Source organism: Littorina saxatilis, linkage group LG3 (assembly GCF_037325665.1).
Source record: "Littorina saxatilis isolate snail1 linkage group LG3, US_GU_Lsax_2.0, whole genome shotgun sequence".
NCBI classification, from domain to species: domain Eukaryota; kingdom Metazoa; phylum Mollusca; class Gastropoda; order Littorinimorpha; family Littorinidae; genus Littorina; species Littorina saxatilis.
Genome location: NC_090247.1, coordinates 28,314,286 through 28,326,887, shown reverse-complemented (window position 1 = coordinate 28,326,887; position 12,602 = coordinate 28,314,286).

The following is a 12,602-nucleotide window of genomic DNA, read 5'->3' as shown; positions in this document are numbered from 1 at the left end:
CGCTAATGTCGGCCGGCTTTTTTTCCTGCAATTCCCGGACATGATTATGCTTTATGATCGTGTATTTGTGCTATTCTAGGGCGCTTCATGAAATGCGATGTGGTGCCAAACGACAAATTTCCATGTAAATGTAGATTAAAATGAAGTTTTCTTATATTTTTATCATTTTATTGCCACCGAATCTCGAAGTCTGCGTGGCCTAACGGTTTAGACGCTGCGCTGCGAACATCGAGGTCCCGGATTCAAGGTCCGCTCTCGGCGAGTATTCTGATTAATTTTTGGGGGGGTCTGCTATTTTTGTTAAATCATTCTGGAGTGCAATTGTCAGTTGACAGATTTTTAAAGGTCTAATTAGTTTTTTCTAGGGCAAGCCCATGATTTCACAAATTGTAATATGCACGCCGGCACGCGTCACAAGTGTATCATCTTACAAGTTGTAATCGACATGCGTCACAAGTCTTACAAACTACCAAGATTGTACCCAAAAAATGTTCTACACTATTTTTTCCCAGTTTTGACAAGTTTTTGATTTCTGTCTGCATCCAGTCGCCTCCCTTTACATACTATGCACACCATTCGGCGTCATTGCCATCAGATTGTACGGTCAGTTTCCCCTCATCCCCAGCTGGGCATGCACAGTCCAAAAAGTACATACAATGTTTTTCTATCGCCTAGTTTTGCCGAGTTTTTGAATAGCGTTTGCAACCAGTTGCCTTTTGAAGTTTTTTTAAATTTTTAAATTTTGTTTTTACACAATATGCATAACATAGGGCGCCATTGTACCGAAACTGTTCTATTCTATTTTTTTCTCTGTCTGTCTCTCCTCCTGTCTATCTGTCGGTCTACTTGTCTGTCTGTCTATCTCAGTGTCTCTCTCTCTATCTCTCTTTTTTTCTGCCTCTCTCTCTATTTCTGTTACTCTCTCTGTCTCTCTCCTTCTGTTTGTCTGTCTGTCTCTTTCTCTCTCTCTCTTTCTCTCTCTGTCTCTCTCTGTCTCTGTCTCTCTCTTTCTCTCTGTCTCTGTCTCTCTCTCTCTCTCCTTCTGTCTGTCTGTCTGTCTGTCTCTCTCTTTCTCTCCCTCTCTCTCTCTCTGTCTCTGTCTCAGTCTATCTCTCTCTCTTTCTGTGTCTGTCTGTCTGTCTGTCTGTCTGTCTCTCTCTCTCTCTCTCTCTCTGTCTGTCTCTGTCTGTCTGTGTGTCTGTCTGTCTCTCTCTCTCTCTCTCTCTCTCTCTCTCTCTCTCTTATTTATATGTAAGGATAGTGAGAACCGGACATTATTCAGTGCACTCGATCAGCTGAATGGCTAATCACGTCTTAGTGTACTTGTTTTTCTTTCCAAAAACAGTCAACAGGAGAATAGGGACAGACATCAAGTTCATGATTTGTTTTACTAGTGCGCCTTGCACCATCGGCGTAGATATGAAAATATCCCATTACAATTCCATTATGTGCGTCAAAGGGCCCGTTGGGATTACGCACCACTGTGCCACTCTATGTCTACTTACATCGGAGTACAACATTCGGATTAAGCAAAGCAAAGCCCACGACCAAGCTGAGTGTCTCGCGACTGGGGTGGGCTGTGATTGACCGTTGACCTCACCCCGGCATTGAAACAACAGAAGTGGAGGGGGTTATGACAAAGCAACTCTATCCCTCTCTCACCGACACACTGAACATTTCTGTACGCGAAGAACTGTCACCATTGCATTTATTTTGCTCTTTTTCTCATTTTGTTCATGTTGTTTGAACACCGTGTTAACTATTTACAGGAACTTCGTAACTTGTTACTGAAACTAATTCCGCAGCAGAATCGTCACTGCATATGACATTTTGTTATTTCTTGCAATGTTTTTAATTGTTACTCGTTCTTCTCACTCTCTTCGTGTTGTTTTTACACTTTGCAAATAGTTGTGTTTGTGTGTGCTGTAAGTTCCTCACGAAACACATTTTCCGCCACTCTGCATTTGACATAATTTTAAAAATGTCGGGTCTTCTTTGTTTGAATTCTTCGCACTCTGTTCATATACATGTTACTCTGTATGTCTTCTTTGCAATAAAATGGGTATCTTTTACTCAAAGTTTCTCAACAGGGAGATCTTGCAGTGCATGTGACATTTCGTACTTTCGTACAGTATTCTTTGTTAGCTCATTTGTGGTCTTTTGCTCAAAGTTCTTCAACAGGGAGATCCAGCCCCATTGCATTTGACAATTTTCAATCTTTATTCGTCTGTTTATTTTTTGTTCGACTAATAACTTCATTGTTCTTCATTGCAAAACGTTGGGTGATCTTTTACTGCCTGCAGTGATGACCATATCACCAAGAAAATTACATGGTAATTTGCATCAAGATTGCAGTATATTTCAGCCGGCCAATGATTGACAGTGCACTGCATCAGATCTGCTCTCATTGCTTTACTTATCATTGCAAGGCTCAGAACAATTCATGGGAGCAGTGAGCTGTTTTATGCTATGACATAACTGAACCCAAGTGACCTGGATACCATTTTATTTTAAGGAACATCGCTTTGATGGTTTTATGTTATGTGCAGATTGCTCATTGTCATAATACATTAGTTGGGTGGCTGCTTCATCCGAGTCACGTTGTGTTACATGTTACTGTGATTATGTGTGGATTGGTGCTTCCTCCTTTTTAGTCACTTTTCTTCCACTGATGATACCGTGATTGAAGTTGCATTGCTGCTCCCACCTTTGATTCCCGTTTCAGTCGTTCATTTTTCTGTATATGAGTGGATTGGGGTCATTCAAATGACATAGTATACATTAATCAACATTAGACAATCAATGCCTTCAATACAGCAATTGCAGGCAGGATCAGGACATTTCCCATGGATGAATGCGTTCATATCATTGATTAAATTTGCGCATATTGCGCAAGTGAAACTTTACAACGAAGGGGTTATTTTTTTCAGTCATTTGAATTTAACAAATATTTTGATAGTTGTTGTGCATGAACTTTAGTTCGTCCACGACCATTCTACAAAGTTTCGAGTCTATAGGTAAAATGGTCGGACATTTACCTTTTCTCCAAAACTGAGGTGTTGTTATCAAATTACACCTCTGAAATTGTCAATGGCGCGGAAGCTTTCCTGAATAGGCATGGCCTTGAACCCAGCTCTAACTGCTTTCTTCGGGTCACCAATGATCTAGGGGATGAGGCGTGTGTTTGTGCATACTCTAAAAATACGACTATGGCTGCACCATTGGAACCCCTTTCATGACCGTGCCTAAACATGGCAAAATACGGTATAAAGGAGTTAGTTTGATTTTACGTTGGAACGTTCTTTTATGCGGAGTTCCATTCTACGTTTTCAAAGTCGCACACACAACTAATCCCCCCCCCCCCCCCCCCCATGTTCTACAACATGTTTTGGCCCTGTTGATCTCTGATCAACCCTTTTTTCTTGTAGTCTCTTACATTGGAAATATCGGTGACGTGCACCTATCGAGGACTGATGCCCCAGAAACTGAGAAAGACGAATCCTTAAAAAGTTGCGAGTAATTTCAACTTTATGGAATATCAACACCATTTTCAGCACCGATGCGTTTGCAGCTCGCTCACAAGCTGGAAATAACTTGTCCTAGTCATCAAAAATAACCGACACCCTGCTGCGTTACGCACTTGGCTATTCTGGTGTTAGCTCCAAAACCCACATTATTGTCACCCGCAGCAAAATTGATGTGTACATGTATTAACGTCTGATCTTAGAAAGCGATATTGCTGCGAACAAGTTGTTTTCAGACTCGGGCAAATGACACAAGCTTTCCAACAAAGTTATTGTAACCTGTGGGTGTCTTTGTTGTTCATTAGTTCTTCCTGTTTAGATGAAAGCTTAATTTGGGTTCCTGTTACTGATCCTGTTTCAAAAAAAAAATTAAAAATTTAAAAACTTTCAAAGGTAAGTGAAAGCTTTTAAATTGACAAAAATGCGGGAACATGTATCTAACCGTGTTGTGAATATAAGTGTAGTGGGCGGAGGGGGGGGGGGTGAGTGGTAGAGGGTTTGCTTTGGAAAAAGATTCTTTATGGCTATCCACTGGTAGCAAGAAGGTTATTACAGACGGAGAAAATTGTTTTCAAGTTTCCTTCACTGTTTTCTTCTTTGAACATCACACACACGCACACACACACACACATGCACACACACACACTCACACACACTCACACACACACACACACACTCATACACACACTCACACAGACACACACACAGACACACACTCACACACACACACACTCACACACACATACACGGCACACACACACACGCACACACACACACACACACACACACACACACACACACACACACACAACGACACAACAGATATTCTACTTCATGGAAACCCCTCCTTGCAAACAAAAATTAACAAAAAAATCTTTTTAACAGTGCAGGAATTTATTGGACAGTCCGGCCGTTTCGAACAGATAAACATGTAAAGTGAAAGCAAAATCGACACGTCTACTCGTCTCTTTCTCTCTCTCTCTTTCTCTCTCTCTCTATCTCTCTCTCTCTCTCTCTCTCTCTCTCACTCTCTCACTCTCCCCCTCTCTCCCCCTCCCTCCCTCCCTCTCTCCCTCCCTATCTCTTACTCGCAAACACCATAAATATTATATATGTATTCCCAAACGGATTTTTGTTTTGATGTACAATTTTCATTCAATTTTCTTTTCATGTTTGCAAGCTTTTCATTTAAACTGTACAATAGCCGCCATTTATATTATATGTAATTTTCTAGAAATAGTGAACACCACTATAAGCATTATGCTTGTTGTTGTTTACTCAATATGCGTTTTTTGTAAACAATGCACAAACGTTAAATAAAACAGTTTAAAGGCAGAGTAAGCCTCCCGTAAACCATCACAGATACGGTCAGGCTTTTACACACAGTACAAACACCATTTCATTTAAACACTCACCAATTGAGAACATCCTAGGTGCCCTCCGTAAAGAGCGAACAATTTTCAAAGAATTTATTTTTGCGTGGTTTATCTTACCCCTGAGCCATCGTGAACCCGTGTGATCCAGTTTTCCCTTTTCACAATGCAGTCGTCATAGTTAGTCATTTGAATGCGACTCGACGTGAGCTTATCTACATTTTTTATGCAGGAAACAACGGCTGTGGTTCACAAGAACTCTAGCGATGGCTTTTGACTGTTGAGAGGAACGGCGATTTGCACTGATAAACCGGCCGTCGTCTGCTACGACCCTTGCGTGACCCTGCTTCCGGGTTTTTCTTTTTTTAAACTTTCACAACTTCGAATTGTTCTGATCTTGTCTTGATGAAAAACGAATTCTTTTATGATTAAAGAATGTTTGTGTAACAAGCTGTCAATTTATTATTTAGATTTTAAAAGTTAGGTCTAGCGCAAAAACGAGGCGCCGTTGTTGTTAACGGAACAAGTCTACGAAAATAAATTCTTTGAAAATGTCTCACGCTCGACAGAAAGCAGCCAGGATGTTCCCGTTCGGTGAGCGTTCAAATGGAAGTATGCTTGTACTGTATTTAGACGCTCGGGGAGCTCTGTGATGGTTTACGGGAGGCTTACTGTGCCTTTAAACCAACGACACAACAGCTTTCGAACCATCGCATGTTGCGTCGACAACTCTTGAGACCGGAAAAGCCTCACAGATGTTAAGACGAAACACACGTATTGCCCTAGATAATCCTTACTACACCAATAGATTGAATAATAAAGTCACTGTTCTCCTAATGCCACATACTCAGTTCACAATGGAAGTTTTGTTCAGATCAAAACAGGCGTCGTTTGTCGAACGTTCCGCTACGAACAACAATGACAACTTTAATCACAGGAAGTGATGACGCAACAAGTTATGTGTATCGCGTACAACGCATGAGCGGAGGCACGTAGGACAGGTGGTAAGAGTCACAGGTCACGGCAGGATTTTTTGAAAGCTTAAGGGCAAAATACAGCTGCGCAGTCGCCACTACACTACATGCTGCGATAGGGATTATGACGAGTACTTGGCCTGTTTTCTATTCACGCAACGTGCAGCGGGCTGAAAAAAAAAGAATCGCCTCAATAATCTGCAGTGCGTGTGCTGTCCTGCTGAAGTTACATAGGTGAGCGCCGGGCCTTAGAAGTTTTGGTCATTTTGTGGAGTTGGACACTTTGCAGGGTAACATTTTAAGTCTAATGTTCCAATTTCAAAGTAGCTCGTTACTGAAGTTTTGAGACTGGGAGAACCATGACTGGTCTCCGGCGCGGTCTCGGAGGAACACTGACTGTCTCGATCTGCTTTAAATGTCATATTTTGGTTACAATTACATAACAATATATAACGTATAATATTGGGCACTGGAATTTGTTTATCTGCCATGTTGTAATAAGAACCTTTTATTTTTGTGTGTTGTATTTTGCTGTTGTTTCTTGATTAATGTTGTAACTGTTGTCAACCCTAGGCTGCCTATTGTGTCAGTGTGTGTGTGTGTGTATGTGTATGTGCGCGTGTGTGTGTGTGCACCGGCGTCAGTTTACCGCTGCCCCCCCCCCCCCTTCTTCAGCCCTTCGTGTCAGTATTTAGGTTTACTTTTCCTTTAATCAAACACACACACACACACACACACACACACACACACACACACACACACACTCCATTCTTGCTGATAGCTTTGTCATACCTGTGTGTGTGTGTGTGTGTGTGTGTGTGCAAAAATAATGGGATCTTCTGTCACCGTTGTGCTACCCCATGTACCCGGGCCTAAAACCAGCCACAGTTACAGCCAGAGAAATGGAATACGTGCACATTTACATGGAACCAAAAAGGTGTAGCATAATGTTGTGAAACCCGTCGAGCTCTTAAGCTCCTGTTTACTCTGGTGTGTCGCCGTTGAATGTTTTTGCTCACGTATACTCCTTAGTCTATCGCATGTTGTTTGTTGTTGTTGTTTTGCTTTTATTACTTATTTCTCCGCCCCTGAAGTAATACATTCTGAACTCGCACATCGTATTAAAGAAGAAATTGTGAAAGTGTGTCCCTCTTCATTAAAGGTCCTTGTCTACATTTTTATACCGAAATCGCCATTTGACCATTAAAATGCAGAGTCTATTAGAATACAGAATACAGTATTTATTGAGCCAAGTGACATTAAAAAACATTTAAAGCACAAGGAATTTCGCGTAGTGTTAGTAAAATCACGCACACACACACCCCCCGTACCCACACACACACTGACACACACACACACACGCCCACACATACACTGACATACACACCAACAGTGACACACGCGCCCACACTACAGCAGTCACGATCACACCATCACACGCAGGTAAACATGAGGTAAAACAAATGACAATCATCTATTAAAAGAGAATGTACAAAGAGTGGTCTAAGATGCTGGTGGAAGGGTCTACACAGAATACAATTTTATAATCTAATGCATGGTTAGAACTAGCCCATCCCCTCCACCCACCCACTCATGAATAACTAAAATAATGCAGCTAAAGAAAATGTTGAACATTTGGAAATCAGGAATCACACATCAAAGTCCCACTCAACCCCCCCCCCCCCCTCCCCACCACCACCACCTACAAATATCAACAATACACCCCCTTTCGATCAGGAAAGACGAAGCCAGTGTCGCCGTTTGAAAATTCATTGTAGTATTCCAGCGTAGTACTCATAGTAGGATATCCTTATTTGGAAAATGCCAAGCGCAAAACTCCTCTCAAATCCCGTGCATTTCGTGCGTTTAAAAAAAAGCGTGGACAGCGCTCCAGTGTCAAACTGTTGCTGCACTTGCCGTTTGGGCGTGGCTATAAGCACAGTGACATGAATTTGATTGGTCAGTATTTTTAGGCAAAGCACATGTTCTCAGCAAACAGAAAACAAAATATTGGAAGCGTGAGTCACGCTACCCAAAAATAAAATCTTTTTTTACATATATTTTTTTTCTATAACTTTTTTCCCCATGGTTCATTCATCATTTGACATCATTTTGTATCGAAATCTAACCATACGATTATTGAAAAAAAGCAAACATGTAGACGACCACCTTTAATATGCAATTAAGGCGTTGTTTTTGTGTGTGCATTTAGTCAAGTTTTGTCTAAATGTTTTCAGATGGACTGGGAATCGAGACAAGGGGAGTGGTGTATTTGGGGTTAAATAACAGTGTCCGGTTATCAGGAAATCATTAGTCATCAAATAACAGAAAATCATCAAGTTGAAAGTAGGTAAAAACGCACGACAGTAACAAAAATTAAAAATAATACAAAGTAAACACTGACTATACACACCAGATGCAATTCAGTGGACACATCAGTAACCATGTTACATTTTTCTTTTTCAATATTTCGGCAGATAAACTGCAAATAAACTGCCTTCGTCATGATGGGAGTTCACCAGATGCAAGTAAATTTTACCCAGATTTAAAGAAATAATTGATAAGGATTTAAAGGCACAGTAAGCCTCCCGTAAACCATCACAGATACTGTCAGGCTTTTACACACAGTACAAACGCCCTTTCATTTAAACACTCACCGCTTGAGAACATCCTAGGTGCCCTCCGTAAAGAGCGAGCAATTTTCAAAGAATTTATTTGTGCGTGGTTTATCTTACTCCTGAGCCACCGTGAACCCGTGTGATCCAGTTTCCCTTTTTCACAATGTAGTTGTCAGTTAGTAATTTGAATGCGACTCGATGTGAGCTTATCTGCAATAGCACGTTATTATGTACCTCTGACTATGCACGAAACAAACGGCTGTGGTTCACAAGAACTCTAGCGATGGCTTTTGACTGTTCAGAGGAACTGGCGATATTTTTATTATTATTCTCTCTTTATTTATATAGCGCCTTATCCGAAGTTCAAAGCGCTTTATGCCGTGTGAGATGGAATTTTTTACACAATATATCACGCATTCACATCGACCAGCAAACCTCAAGCCTGTTAGGCGAATGTTCACCTTTCGCGGCCTTTATTCCAAGTCACACGGGTATTTGATGGACATTTTTATCTATGCCTATACAATTTTGCCAGGAAAGACCCTTTTGTCAATCGTGGGATCTTTAACGTGCACACCCCAATATAGTGTACACGAAGGGACCTCGGTTTTTCGTCTCATCCGAAAGACTAGCACTTGAACCCACCATCTAGGTTAGGAAAGGGGGGAGAAAATAGCGGCCCGACCCAGGGTCGAACACGCAACCTCTCGATTCCGAGCGCAAGTGCGTTACCACTCGGCCACCCAGACCCCGACCCACACCAGATAGGCATAAACCGTTGTCTGCTACGAGAACCACGACCTTGCGTGACCCTGCTTCCGGGCTTTTCTTTTTTCAAACTTTCAAAACTTCGAATTGTACTGATCTTGTCTTGATGAAAAAAGAATGATTTTATGATTTAAGAATGTTTGTGGGAGATCACTAGTGGTGTTCTTTAAAAACTGCTCGCTCTTTACGTAGGGCACCTAGGATGTTCCCGTTTGGTGAGCGTTCAAATGGAAGGGTGTTTGTACTGTGTGTAAAAGCCTGACAGTATCTGTGATGGTTTACGGGAGGCGTACTGTGCCTTTAATTCATTATAATGCTTATGAAGACAATGTTAGCGGAGCTATAATCCCCATGACATACGCAGGCATGTAAGCATACTCTTATATTTATGTATTATATCGAACCCACCATTTCCACGCTCACATACACTGCCTTCTGTGTATATTAGGAACTACAGCATTTATCCATAAAGATTTACTTTCAGCTGTATTAAAACTGCGCAGCGCAACGTCATCATCATTAGCCTTGAACAAGATCAAGGCGGAAACAGTAGACAGCTGTAACAGTTGTCGGCGATGATAATGATTGTATTGACCGCATGTCCATAGTCTGTTTCATATATTCTCTGTTGACCTTTGATTAACAAAATATTTGTTAAAAACTCCAAGCAAGAAAGGTTACAGTTACTGGAGCGTTTCAAATTATCTTTAATTGAACGTTCCAATACTGTAAACCTCTCTTGTTTTTACATTTAGTCAAGATTTGACTAAATGTTTTAACATAGAGGGGGAATCGAAACGAGGGTCGTGGTGTGTGTGTGTATGTGTGTATGTGTGTGTGTGTGTGTGTGTAGAGCGATTCAGAGTAAACTACTGGACCGATCTTTATGAAATTTGACATGAGAGTTCCTGGGCATGATATCCCCAGACGTGTTCTTCATTTTTTTCGATAAATGTCCTTGGTGACGTCATATCCGGCTTTTTGCACTGTCACACCCTCATTTTTTTAATAAAATTGATTGAAATTTTGGCAAAGCAATCTTCGACGAAGGCCGGACTTTGGTATTGCATTTCAGCTTAGAGGCTTAAAAATTAATTGATAATTTTGGTCATTAAAAATCTGAAAATTATTTTGTTTATAAAACGATCCAAAAACAATTTCATCTTATTTGTCATTATTTGCTGATTCCAAAAACATAAATATGTTATATTCGGATTAAAAACAAGCTTTGAAAATTAAAAATATAAAAATTATGATCGAATTAAAAACAATTTCATCTTATTCCCTGTCGGTTCCTGACTCCAAAAACATATAGATATGATATGTTTGGATTAAAAACACGCTCAGAACAAGCGGTGGACAGATGATGCTACGAGTATACGGTCTTGCGTAAAAAAAATGCAGTGCGTTCAGTTTCATTCTGTGAGTTCGACTGAGCTTGACTAAATGTTGTATTTTTGCCTTACGCGACTTGTTCATATTCTGTCAATATCTGACTGAATGTACTTGACTGGGAATCGAGATGAGGTGATGATGTGTGTGTGTGTGTGTGTGTGTGTGTGTGTGTGTGTGTGTGTGTGTGTGTGAATGTGTGTATTTGTTTGTGTGTGCTCAGAGCTCATTGCATCACCAGTATTTATCCACCACGGTCCAACAAAACAACTTGAGGTTAAAAACATCTGCCGGGAAAAGAATTCAAAACATGTGCCTCTGTCCCCAGAGCCGATCGACCGGCGCTGTTTAAAATGAATCATCTTTCTCGTGCAAGTAATCGTTTGCCGCGCCGTCACATGTCTGTATCGGCGTTTTACATATCAGAGGAGCAATCTTTTATTTTAAACACATACCAAAAAGCACCAGTATAACTTGCTATCAGTGCAAAGTGCCCGTTTTTCTGTTAAATTAATGTCGTACATTTCGTTTCTGTCAATCTGCAAAATTAATTCATTAAACAAGCAAGTTCCAACTTTGCCCAGGCAGCAGACAGAATGTCGAAAGTGGATCCATGCTCTTTCATCATGGAAAATCCGGGGCAGACTTGAAATGGCGCACAATAATCGCTTACCTTTAAAAGCTCCGGCCGGATCAAATTTAGGGACACACAAGTGTCATGAATATTTTGCCATTTTTTCAATTTTTACATTTAGTCAAGTTTTGACTAAATGTTTTAACATAGAGGGGGGAATCGAGACGAGGGTCGTGGTGTATGTGTGTGTGTGTGTCTGTCTGTCTGTCTGTCTGTGTGTGTGTGTAGAGCGATTCAGACTAAACTACTGGGGCGATCTTTATGAAATTTGACATGAGAGTTCCTGGGTATGATATCCCCGGACGTTTTTTTCTTTTTTTCGATAAATACCTTTGATGACGTCATATCCGGCTTTTTGTAAAAGTTGAGGCGGCACTGTCACATCCTCATTTTTCTATTAAATTGATTGAAATTTTGGCCAAGCAATCTTCGACGAAGGCCGGGGTTTGGTATTGCATTTCAGCTTGGTGGGCTAAAAACTAATGAGTGAGTTTGGTCATTAAAAATCGGAAACTTGTAATTACAATTATTTTTTTATTAAACGATCCAAAAACAATTTCGTCTTATTCGTCGTCATTTCCTGATTCCAAAAACATATACATATGTTATATTTGGATTAAAAACAAGCTCTGAAAATTAAAAATATAAAAATTATGATCAAAATTAAATTTCCGAAATCGTTTTAAAAACTATTTCATCTTATTCCTTGTCGGTTCCTGATTCCAAAAACATATAGATATGATATGTTTGGATTAAAAACACGCTCAGAAAGTTAAAACGAAGAGAGGTACAGTAAAGCGTGCTATGAAGCACAGCGCAATCGCTACCGCGCCAAACAGGCTCGTCACTTTCACTGCCTTTTGCACTAGCGGCGGACTACGTTCAGTTTCATTCTGTGAGTTCCACAGCTTGACTAAATGTAGTAATTTCGCCTTACGCGACTTGTTATTTTGTACGCTTGTTTTATTGGACCGTTGCGGATAAAATACTATTGATGCAATAACGTTTGACAAGAAAGATTGTCTCTTTAAGTAACTCACAAGAAAAACAATCAGATCAGACTAGAAACAATGGAAATGAGGTCAATGTCGTGACCCTTGCAAACTGACATTGGTGACCGGTCTGTGGCCGTAAACATCTTTACCTGTTTACACGCCGGCCAGCGACTGATGAGTGACCAATGCGTAGTATTTATGTCTACACGTGTCAGAGTGTCTGCCAAATGTCACGTCCACACAGGACACGTACGTGCCGTTGGTCAGTGACATTTGGGGTTCTCACGGTGAAAGAGTCAGTGTTGTCACTTATTTTAAATGAAA